We start from the raw sequence: 12,794 nt of genomic DNA on the forward strand, positions 1-12,794 counted from the left end.
CTTTGGGTGAAGGCTCCATCCCACTCATGAATATTGATGAGTCAGAATGCATAAGCTATCTCATCCACTAGGTGGCAGCAGAACATTACCTTAAGCTTAATACTGTAAAGCAGATCATCACACGTCACCCTGCACCTGACTCGGGTTTAACTCTGTTTACATGGAGTCACGTCTGGGATTAATGGCAAGGACGTCACAAGCGGTTTCTTTAGGTCTGATGGGACAGGTTGAAAATGGTGAGATGTGTGTTGGGTATTAGCCATTTTTTCTGTTGCATTTTCAAAGGGTCCTTTGTGAGCAGAGACCCCTCCTGAGCCCCCAAATGACCTTGATGGTAGATCTGGTCAAGACTCCAATGCTCAGTGAGGACAGAGCACATCACCAGCCACAGTATAACCACAGAAAGTGACAGACTAAGTGGGCGCAGACCCCAGAGTTCTTAGAAGTGCCCTCTGAGATCTTCAATCACCACCCCACCTGAGCCTCACCGACTGCCAGACTTTGACTGAGAGCACTTCGATCACAGTCTGGATGTCTTAAAGTCAGAATTCATGAAGTGGCCTCTTTAATGGACAGTAATGACAAACTGGGGGATTGCTGAGACCGAGCATTTACTAACAGACCGGGACCATCTGATAGCTCTTAGGTGGGCTGTTAACAAGGGGGCCATTGTGATCATTGGGGTGGCCTGTCCGCTCCTGGTCTGCAGTGACACAATGTGACCAGGCTCTATAGACGAGTCCTTCAAAGGGACAAATGACAGATTGCAGGATAGTGAGGTGAGGAGGAGAACCTGAGTGCGAACCGCACAAGAAACTTGGTGTTATTTACTTTATGTGTGTGTCTCAACTGGTGAAGACCCCAAATCACATAGAATAATAGAAAAGTCAACTTCCCTTTAAAACTTCACCTGTATGGACTGATGTTGTTCTTCAAAGACTAAAATAGGAATATTCTAGTCGAGAGATGATGGGACAGAAGAAAGGAGCAGAGGAAACAAAAGAAGACCAAAGTGACAGGTGACTGCTTACCGTCCTGAAGATGACAGTTTGGGTTAGTAGGGGACGCTCTGCTGTAGAAAGACTCTGTTTAAAGGCAATACATAACGGAAAGAGAGAAGAAAGCCAATTAATCAGACAAAGACCCCTCAACTCAGACAGAAGAGTCCAGCTGAGAAGACCACCAGCAGTGCCTTTCAGAGTGGACAGTAATGTGTAGCACTTTGTAGTGCAGAGCGGCGTGCTGTGAGAGCAGAGGCCCATCTTTTAAAAATAAAATACGTGTTCTGGCACTTTCTATTACTAACTAGCACAAGGAGGTGACGAGATGTCAACTTCACTTTATTATTTATCTTTGCCATTCGCCTTTACTCTCATTTTGTAAAAACATGGTGTATTCATGAGGCAATTTGTAAACTAGAGTATACTGAACTGATTTTTCTTTACTGTAATGTGAATTAGTTATTTTTTTGTCCTTAGGGGTGAGTTGTGTTCTTATTAGTTTCTTCATTTATGATCATGCAAATGATTTGTTGATTATTGATTAATAAAGTTAAATTCAAAACTCTTTATTTTTGGTTTCATTTCGTGCTTATAATACTGGGCACTATAATATACTGAACCTCTTAATGAATATAGCGCTTTTCATACTGGACACTATTATAGAGCATTTTATGACTATCTGGTCTTTCTTTTTTAGCACTTTTCATTCTGGACAGTATAAGAATTAACTTGGTGACAATCATTTCTTTCTTTCTTTCTTTCTTTCTTTCTTTCTTTCTTTCTTTCTTTCTTTCTTTCTTTCTTTCTTTCTTTCTTTCTTTCTTTCTTTCCTTTTATTTTTAGATGGATAGAATAACTAAACATGTACTATGAAGATATTTCAATGTTCCTTAAAAGTGTTGAAGAATCGGCGTTGTAAGCGTACAGATGGCTTAACGTCTATTACAGAGCTGATTGTGTGGTGATTGGGTATTTGGAGAAAGAAAAGTAAGGACAGAAATTGGAGGTTAGTATGTTTGAAAGAGACAGTACTGCTGTACTAAAGCATTTCATCGAAGGTCACGCATGGCGCAGCAAGCATCTGAGACATGAACAATTACTGCGCCACCATGTTCCCATGTTTAATAACATGATTTAACTCCTATCATCATGAGAATTATATCACGTATACATCTCAGTATTTTAATTATTCAGAGAGCTGTAATATTACAAATGTAATGGATTCTGTGTCCTGTCAGAGGAAGAGAAAGCCTGGAAGCAAATAGTGATTCACACACACAGAGCACATAGAAGATCAAATACAAAACAAAGCATTTAACTTGCTACTTTAGTTACGATGGGATTTGAGAAACTAATAAATGAAACAATTTTAAGATGAAGTTTATGATGATCTACTTTAATGACAAAATAAACTACGTGATTAAAGTGGAAATTTCGAGATCAAAGTTGACATTTCGTGCTTCTTTCCCACCGTGCACCTATTTTTTTTTCTCTGTACCCTAATAAGCTTTCATATGACACTCAGCCAGTGGGCTACGACTTGCCTTTTCACGGTGACTTTGATATGTGACAACTTCGAGTTTCTCCGACACGCTATGTCACTCAATTGACTTCCTTTTGTTGTTTATACCACTGTTTAAACCAACAAATAGTAAGCTTTTCCTTGCCTCCACTTGGTATTCACTGAAATTCTTCTATTTCCCCCCATGCTTTTCCCATTGTCTTTTCACAGAAGGCTGATCTTAATGGCTATTTATATTGATTTGCATATTCAAAGAGGCGTAATTCTGGGAGGAGACGGGGAGTGACAGCACGCGTAAGCACGAGCGTTACATTTCACGCTGACTGGGATTTATGTAGCGGAAGAACGTGAAAGTTGGTGAACGCACAGATTCCTGAATCTGGAATTTTTTGTGCGTAAGCACATTTCGGCTTTTGTGCTTACGCCATGTTATAGTGCGAATTCTATGCACGGTGTTATGCATGAGGCCCCTGGTGTTTTTGAGGAAATACTCCACCCAAAAATGATTTTTTTGTATGTTTTTTACCTCATGTACTGTACTTTGTAGTGGTGGCCAAGAATTTTTTTTTAATCACATCCATTCTTAGAGAAAGGACATAAGAGAGAGTCTCAAAAACGACCAACTCTGGGCAAGAGGCAAATGCTGTGGAAAACGTCCATGGAAAAAAAAATAAATAAATAAAAATCTCTCATTACATGTCTACAGAAGTGTATTAGGGCCACGAAGAAGAAAACAAAAATATGGACACAGTGAAGAAAAAAAAGTTGGGAGCAGCTTTCGATTTAGATTTTTAAGTCCACATTCCTTTCCTCATCTGTCTCACCAGCTACGGGTAGACTGTGAAAGAATGAGATTGTGGTTGCAGTTGGAGCCAAGTGAGGAGCTCAATAACATGGGAGGACCTCAGAGTAGATTGGTTGGAATGGTGGTTTGTGCTTGTAGTTAATACGCCCCATTCGTACCTCTCATTGTTCAGGATGAGCTTATTTGGAAGAAAAAAAGTTGGCCAGCCCTCTTTAGTAGACGGTCACAAGGGAAATCACAGTGAATATATTTTGACCAGTTCCGGAGGCTGTTTTTTTGGAAATTTTGTTGAAATACAGTAAAGTATGACTTGCATCCTCACTATTAAAAATGGACGAGTGATTTCCTTTGTTCATCTCAATAGTTCGAGACAAAATAAAGAAATGGGATGCCAGGCAGAAACATCTATACACTGCCTACCAGCCCAAAGCAGAGGTGTTTGAAGTCAGGTAGATTACCGCCAGGACAGGGCTTCATACCAGAGTTGCAGAATCAGAAATCAGATTTAATCCCAGAAATGAGAATCTGAAATGAAGCAATGTGTCTTTAATTATCAGGAAATTCCACACTTCTGGCAATAATCTCTACAAGTGCCTTCAGGACATTGGAAGAATGAAGCTGACATCAGCTTAGCCTCCTTAGCATTACCTTTACCTTTGGAAAATGAGCCAAAAACCCTTGATTTTTTTTCTTCAACAACAAAAAATGCTATTAGTATGTGTAACAGAAACATGTAAATACCAAAACTTCCACATAATCACAGTAGGAGCGGTCTGTCTAGTGTCCACTGCTGCACACGCTTTCACTTGACCTGAGTCACGAAGAATATCCCAGCAACAGTTTAGTGGTAGTGTGTACCACTCCCCGAGATGACACGATTATAACATATGCTGCTCCCATGGAGTGGCAGCAAACAAAAAGAAAAAAAAATGAAGAAATGATCCGGGGCGCGAGCAACCAACACTACTTCTCTACTAGACCACAGAAGTACAGGAGCACACCAGAGAACGCAAAGTTCAGTTACAAAAGAACTGTTATTACTCTGTAAAACGAGACATTGGACACAACAAACAAACCCGGTATACACAGTACTGTGCTGCAGCGCTTCCAACCCCCCACATGAATCACTAAACAAAACAATTAACAACATACACCACTAATCCACAAATGTAAATATTCACAGTTAAACATGATTATTTACAGTCTGTGATGGGAAACGTAATGCTACACAATCCCTGATGCTGGCCCATCAGGTCTTCTCCCAAATGACTTCACCTTATTCATATGAAAAGAAAAATGATTCTTAGAGAAAATAATCTGAGTTCACCCAACTTTTTCCAGTGAGTTGAGTAGCCTTCCCTCTTGTCACTTTGGTGGTGTCTGCTTCTCCTTTGGCTCTGGTGCTCTCTTCTCCTCCTTCACATTTTTCCCAGCCACACATTTACATTTACTGTCGGCTCCTCCCCTTACAACCTGTTTGGCCCTCTGAGTCAGATGCTCCCTTCCCCATGAACCATTGGCTGGCCTTGCCCATTCAACCATTCCATCCTTAACAGGACAAGAGACAGGCCTAAACTGCCAGTGACACCCCCACATATCCATGACAACCATTACAATACCGTGCCATATGCATCAATTTTTCTTTGAAGTAAAATCTCAGGTGAGGTATAGAAAATGTCCACTAGTGTACAGTAACCTTGGTTAGGCAAAGGGTCCCCCAGTGACAGCACAGATGATATAGGATGCCGCACTGACTGTACTGTCAGAGAATTAAACCTGTTTAGTGTGGGTTCCTAATTCTGGTATTTGAAATTCTCAAAGGCCTTAATAAAGGAGATCCAGCCACATGCTTTCAGCTTTAGGGTGAATCACATACTCAAAGACATCAGTGGAAATTAAGGGGAAATGCATTTAAAACTGAAGCCAGGAAGCTTTACTTTATGTAAAGAGTTGTTGGACTCTGGAAAAAACTACTGAGACATGGAGTTGAAGTAGAAACCCTGACAACCTTTAAGAAGAATCAGGATGAGATATGGGGACAGCTTAGCTATTAGCTACACAAAGAGGCTTGACAGACTGAATGGTCTGCTCTCACTTATCAAACTTCTCATGTTCTCAAATGAGCTAACCAAATATATGGAATCATTAGTTTTTCTTCTTGAGATAACACAGAAACTAATACAAGGAAGAAAAGTAAAGAAAAGAAAGCAGACAGAACAAAAATTCAGGGGCATGACCCTTACATAACCATAACAAAAGTAATGGAATTTATCACAGGTCTGGACAGAGCTGTTCACAGTATGATGACTGAAAGCTCCAGGGTGATCAGCTTTATAACCAACTGCAACTCCTTATGTTTCCATAGAAAAGACTTCACAACTATAGATATGCATATGGTTAAATTAATTTCTTTTTGTTTATTGGTGTCCATACAGCTGGGGTTAAACGGGATGTATCATACATTACTTCACTTTTGCTGGTGTGATAGACGGCCAGGATCCCTGCCCCGCCGAGATGCCTGGAGGAAGGAGGAACCGCGAGAGTGGCACTTCTTTTCCCTGGGCACCCGGCCGGTCCTTGATCCCTGGGGGACAGCACTTCCAGGACACCAGGAAGTGCTGACAGGTCAGGGATGGTTTATGCCTGGAGTGCTTCCTGTGCAAGGGCAGCACTTCCGCCACACTGAGGAGTGCTGCCAGAAGTTCATTGTCAGGCACCTGGAGCACATCCGGGGCAAGATAAAAGGGGCCGCCTCACTCCATTCGAGGAGCCGGAGTCGGGTGGAAGAAGGACGGAGCTTGCAGGACAGGAGTGGAAGGCGGCCGAAGGAACCAAGGACTGACTGAACTGTAAATAATAATTGTAAATAGTTGTATAAATAAACATGTGTGTTGTGGACACGGCGTTGTTGTGCCTGTCTGTGGCCGGGCTAATCTCTTACACTGGTGTGAGCAATAATAGCAGCATGTTATGCGTGACAGTTCAGGCCCTCTTAACTGCAGCAGAAGAAACCCTCCAGAGTGTTGTGATGTATCTCTCAAAAAAAGCAAAAGTGGTGTGAGGTCTTCAAAAACAACCTGGGATGTAGGCTTTAATTTCACCAACCCTGTACAGAGGAGGTATGGCAAAAGGTAGCCTGGGTTCTACTTGAATGGGTGACTTTGGCCTACTCTGGGCCAAAATGCACTTCACTATCAAAGTTAACAAATATATTCTGTAATGTCTCAAAATACATTCAAAATGCCCCAATATGCAAGGCATTGCAAGAGCAAGGCTAAAGGAAATCTTAATAAAGGAAGAAATGATAGCACAAAGTTGAGAACGAAAAAAAGAAAATCATTGAAAATCACAATACTGTCAAGAACCATAGAACTCCGCCAGTGCACATTCAAAATGAACTGCCTGGACTTCAATACCCAGCCTGCCTTTATAGGACTAGGGGCGGTACATTAAAAGTGATGGACAGGTGGCCCTGCCTCTTGGGGATCCACCAACGAAATACTGTACAAGAAACATAAGAGAACCTCATATCACATGTAGATACTACATAACAACAGAATTGCTTCTTTTGCCTTTGTTCACTTTTTAATATTTTTCAACACTTTCCATTATTCTTTATATTGTTCATTTATTATTTGTTTAATTATGTATCATTTGCTTGTTTAACTCTATTGTAACATAAGACAGGGGAGGGACACTTGCTTGACCATAACACGGAGGAGTTTGAATCTTTAATACCAGCAGTCCTGGGTCACTGCATCTCTTTTAGAAGAGTAAGAATAAAATTTTAAAGAAGTCTAGTTTTCTTTATTCTTCAAGAACATCAAATTAATTAGATGTGAAGTTTTGACTCAGTTTTGTGTCATATAAATTAGTGACTCTATATCTACACAATAAGGTTTAAGATGCTCCATTTTGATGTTGTTCACTCCTTCTTGTCTCACAGATGCCTTGTCCACATTGTGCAGGTATCTCACAAGATGTCTCCATCTGGTTGGTGTTTTGGTGGATCTTTGTGTGACGGTGAAAGCTCTGCTGATATTTCAATTTAGAAAAATGACAGGTGAGAACCAAAGTGACTGCTGATGATCTCATATTAAGACAGGGTGAAGTTCATTTATTAGCAAATCTCAAAATGATCAGCTGTCCCTAACATTTATTCCTTTTGTTTTTTCATGATCTCAGGGTGTGATTCTAAAGGTGAATCCAAGTGCAACTTTACTGATTTTTTTAAGCCTATTGTACATTACACAACTTCTAGTCTGACGGGGACGACAGACCATTAGAGTTGCTGGACCTTCTCACCTTGATAATATCAGATTACGTGCCTAAGAATCGCAGGGGATGACAAATTACATGGCTTTGTGAAGACTTCTCAAACCATTTTCAAGTTTCCAAGCTCACAGCTCACAGCTCACAGAACAAACTGCCAGTACCGGTGCTTGTATGAAGGCATTCTGTGTATGGTGAGTTCAACTGCAGTGTCATTCCTCTTTTTTGCAGGTCTGTTGTAGTATGAGAATCGTGGGATATGAGACAGACAGCCCTGTGTTCTGTTTACCTGATTAAAAACACAACCATTTCTTCTTTCTTTGGGACCATGTTGTGTGCATTGCAGTTTCAGATGAGTGCTTATTGGTTGTCAACTTGCTCTCTCTCTCTCTCTCTCACACACACACACACACACACACACACACACACACACACACACACACACACACAGGCTTGCACCTATGACTCGGGGTAAATCACAGACTGATCTGAGTCATTGGGCAGGTCAAATACATGCCTGCTGGCCATAGGTACCTGTCATGACTGCCTCCAAGTCTTTAAAATTGTGTAAATGAAGTGTGTCATGTAGTGTGATGAGGGCTTTAGCAACATTGTTAGGGCTGTTGTTACCATATTAAAATTCTGTATTCAAATCTTTATACTCCTCTTCAGTGTGTTTGGATCCACATATTGAGAGATTTTGTTTTTTCTTTACAATGTGTGTGGCATTGATTACCAAACGATGACATGTTCAATGACAATTACAGTAATTACATCACAGTCAACTCTTGGAGTGTTTGGTTTCATTAGATTTTTACACGGTTAACTGGGAAACACATTTTCCATTATAGAATAACTCATGATCCAGCAAATGGACATGGAAACCATATCCTGTGGCTTAGTTCAAAAGCAATAAATATTTGTCCAGCGTTGGTCAATGGAAGCATGAACAACACATTCTGTCCCCTGTCAAAAAGGCTCACCAGTGCTTCTGCTTCCTCAGATGTCTGATGACAACTTGCATTTCTCCATCTCACTAACATCTATAGGTGCACAATAGAGTATGCCCTCCCTGACTGAAACTGCTGCTGAGGGTAGTGAAGATGGCACAGAACATGACTGGCAATATAAGCAATATAGATAAAGGTGAGGAGAGTGAAACCACCTAAAAGGACTAATGTGATTTGATAAAAAGGGTAAATGGCTGGGAAATCAATAAACCTACAAGTTACAAGGAGTCTAGAGATGCAGAATTCTTCCTTCTTCTACTTACAATTCTTCTTCCTTCTTCTTCCTCTTACTGTATCTGAGCAGGGTGGCACACAGGTTAGTGCTGTTGCCAGTGTCCTGCATTGGCCATCTGCAGCAGTTTGAATGACTGGTATCAAAATCTGGCTTGGCTCATTTTTTGATGTCGGGATAGGCTCTGCTCTCCCACAACCCCCTTTTTTTTAGAAAACAGTTTTGATAATGCCATGACATTTTCATTATATTGTCTACTAGCTGTCCCCTGTGGCTCCACCCACTTAGCAGTGAAACAGGACAGTGAGGAGGGCCCCGCCCAGCACCCTAAACCTGACATCACCCTTCCTCCTCCCCTTGGCCCGCAGCCTCTGTCTTGGATTAGCAAGAATATACAGTATTGCTCCTACAAGCGAACTATGATTCTTAGCGCGATGAGAGAAGTTGCAAAATCAACCGGAATGTTTAAGCAAATTATAGAAAAAAACGCGATCTAAATCCGCTAAAGTAGTTCTCTTGTTTGCTAGCTAAGCAGAGGTAAGGTTACACCCCAAGGCTCACACGTGAGTGAGAAGGGTCCCGCTCCCTCCCCTCAGCCTGCTGTGTGTCTCTTGGATTTGCTCAAATAAATTGGTACCACAAGCGAACTATGATAGTTAGTGCAATGAGAGTCGTAAAATCAACTGGAATGTTTAAGCAAGTGTCACACACGCGTGACTAGGGGGCAGCCAAAAGGTCCAATGGAGCGCGAAAACTCACCAGACGGGGATATAAGTTTGCATCAGAAAGACTGGAGAGCAGACTAACCTGATGCGTGAAGTCTCCACTAAAAAATGAGCACAAACAAGGAAAACCTTCCTCATTCCAGCCGCCCCCACATGACACTCCAACCCGGTTGCCCTCTGATGACATCATCTCCGTTCCATCCCATCCACCATTTCACTTCTACTCCAATTTCTGGTCCATCCGCTATGTCTTTACAATGTTTGGACCGAATGTGTATGGTAGTTCTTGCAATCTGTAAAGAAGCTACAATTACTCTGGTTCATCGACAGTATATGGGGACAGTTCCCCAACCCTTAATGTGTCTCTTTGGTCTCTTTCATCACAAAACTTATAGAAAAAACCCAATCTAAATTCATTAAGTAGTTCTCTTGTGAAACGCTGACAGACATGCAGACAGACAGATGTTGAATTTAACATACATACAGTAAAGATGTGAGTAGAATGCATATAATCTACAATTGGAAAGTCCAGCAAATAACAGCTTTGGGAAATAATGGAAATAAGGACAAAACACTTTGCAAAGGTTGAAAATGTCAGAGAATACAATGGATATTCAGTAACTGAAAGAAATGAACATGCTAAATGGAAAAGAATGGGAGCAAAGCACAGAAAAAAAAAAACCAAATGTCTCAAATATGGAAAACATCTAGTGCATCAAGAAAATGAAAATGTGCAAAATAGAAATTTACAAATAAATGCACTGAAATGTTGTTCAAATTCCACTATCAGAAAATGTTGCTGAAATCAAAAGTAAAAAGTTTGAATAGTCAAAAGGGAAGTGCAGCATTTTTTGATGGGTACCACAATATGGCAGAACACCAGCATTCCCCCTCCCTGGCCTGATCTTGTTCTATGTGTAGATTCCCAGGACACAGAAGAGTCGTGAGTGGAGCTCAACTGGTTCTCATTAAACCTCACTTTGTCTTTCCAGTTCATTCTCTTTGTCTGATGTCACCGCCTTACCTTCTTGTGGACACTCAGACCCTTTCACACTCAACTTTTTCTTTTCAAACCCTCATACTACACTTGACAATCTTGTACACTGGACTGGAGATGTGGATTGCTTTGGTCAAACTGTTAACGTCACAATTTACTCACTATTTACCCACTTCCTCTTTTACAGACATGGCACAACGTGCCACTAATGCAGATAGGTGATGCTGTGGACTGAGATCCAGGACAGTTGGTCTTCAGTTTGTTGGACTCAATGAGTTTTGATTTTTCTTCTTCGGAATGGAAGACAATCTGTAGATTCTGCATTGTTCAGGTGAATTTTAGAAACAATAGTGCATGCTTTGAGAACAAGTGACAAAAATAATAAAAATGTTTTTGTTTGCCAAACAGAAAATTCATGCTCACAATTTAATTACATTCATGTAATTCCTCATATAGTTAACAAAATCACATAATGGTATCTGAAATGAAAATAATGTTCCAACAACTGCTTAAAACAGGCAGCATACAGAAAAATCAACGCTCTTTTCAAATGCAAACATCTGATACTTTTTTAGCACCAGCAACCATTTAGTCTTCATGTAAATAACTAAAAAATCAATTAACACAACATTTAATAAACAGAAATGTTTACTAGGGCTACACCATATCCTGCCTATCATCTGCATTAGGCCACAGATTTTCTTCTACATTACAACTAATATCATCCCTTGCCAGAAACCTTGGCTAATAAAGCTTTGTGGGACGAATCAAAGTTTGGCATGCCTCTGTCATGACTACATCCTTGGCTTCTATGTGTGTGACCTGAACATGTGGATTACGGGCATGAACCATCCACCCACATGCTGAAAAACTCAAACGCACTGGGGACTGCTATACTATGGTGAGATCTCATATTGTCTCATTTGATGACAAAGTTGTCCAGCTGATGCCCATTCATTGCTTCTCCCACCATTTATTCCTCTGGAAGACCATCAAAGATCACCAGGAAATTAGCTGCAACTACAGCATGATGATGTATTTTAAGCTAGTGTTGCACACATTGTGATGTTTCTACCACACTGTCCTGGGACTCCTATTGTTGCTCTGTGACAAATCAAAATTCGACCACGTCTCCTTTTCTAGGTCAGGTTTAAAATCTACTTCATCCTCAACAATCTAATCATACTGGGCAGCATTAACCTCCATTTCCAAAAAAAAAAGGTTTATAATACATGCAGTTCAGTACAGTAAAACCTTGTCACTATGTAGGAATGCAATACAGCTTTCTGAATACTAGAGAGAATTGTGGCGTATATCCAGTAGTGCATGACAACAACTAAATGAATGCAGTAAGTAGACTGTGCAGAAAGTCTAGCACTCTGTGATGTGACTTCATGAAGTACAGGCATACCTGAACATACTGGCACCACAGCTCTTTCTCTTGGGCACTGGATGGTACCTTATAGACCAGCACCATATGTCCTATACTGAAAATACGGCTCACTTCCGCTTGACATGTGCAAAACTGATACTGCCTATAGACGTGCACAGCTGATGTCGATCATGCAGCTGATTCCCATATCGTTTGTTCTAGTACAATATTTGGCGGACAACGAGGTCTGCAAGCATTCATAATAGCTTCTATAAACTTACCGTTTTCAATTAAATTGCTGACAACCTGCCTTGCTGTGTTATTATCCATTGCAAAATACAAAACAGTATCAATTCTGACTGTAAGAGCCATTTTCCTAGTTCTATAAGATTCATGAATATTTTACTAGATGACAAATCATAGTATATGGGAGGTTCCTATAACCCCCGTAAATAGAATTGTACTGGTATATTCTTGCCATTTCTAAGAGCTTTGAGTAAACAATATTCTTCAGTTAGTGACAGCCTTGCCTTGAGTAAGGTGTGGAAGGCATAAGGTTTTAAACTGTGCCAACCGGCCTACGGGCCTTTTGAGTATGAAGTGACTCGTAAAACAGCACTTATTTAAGTGTTGAACCGTATGCTTAAGGCATGCAGAAGAATAAATTTAGAACCTTTAAGTATAGAAAGAAGAAGTAAAGAACTTTTAAGTATAGAAATAACTAAAGTTTCTCAAGAAAAGCTAAGTTTATAGAAGATACACGTTTTTCATTTTTTTGCCTTTTATTCTATGTGTGTAACTGTTTTTTCTTTTATTCTTGTGAGGATTATTTGCTTTTAACTTTCACTAAATATTTTA

Source organism: Polypterus senegalus, chromosome 18 (genome assembly GCF_016835505.1).
Source record: "Polypterus senegalus isolate Bchr_013 chromosome 18, ASM1683550v1, whole genome shotgun sequence".
NCBI lineage: Eukaryota > Metazoa > Chordata > Cladistia > Polypteriformes > Polypteridae > Polypterus > Polypterus senegalus.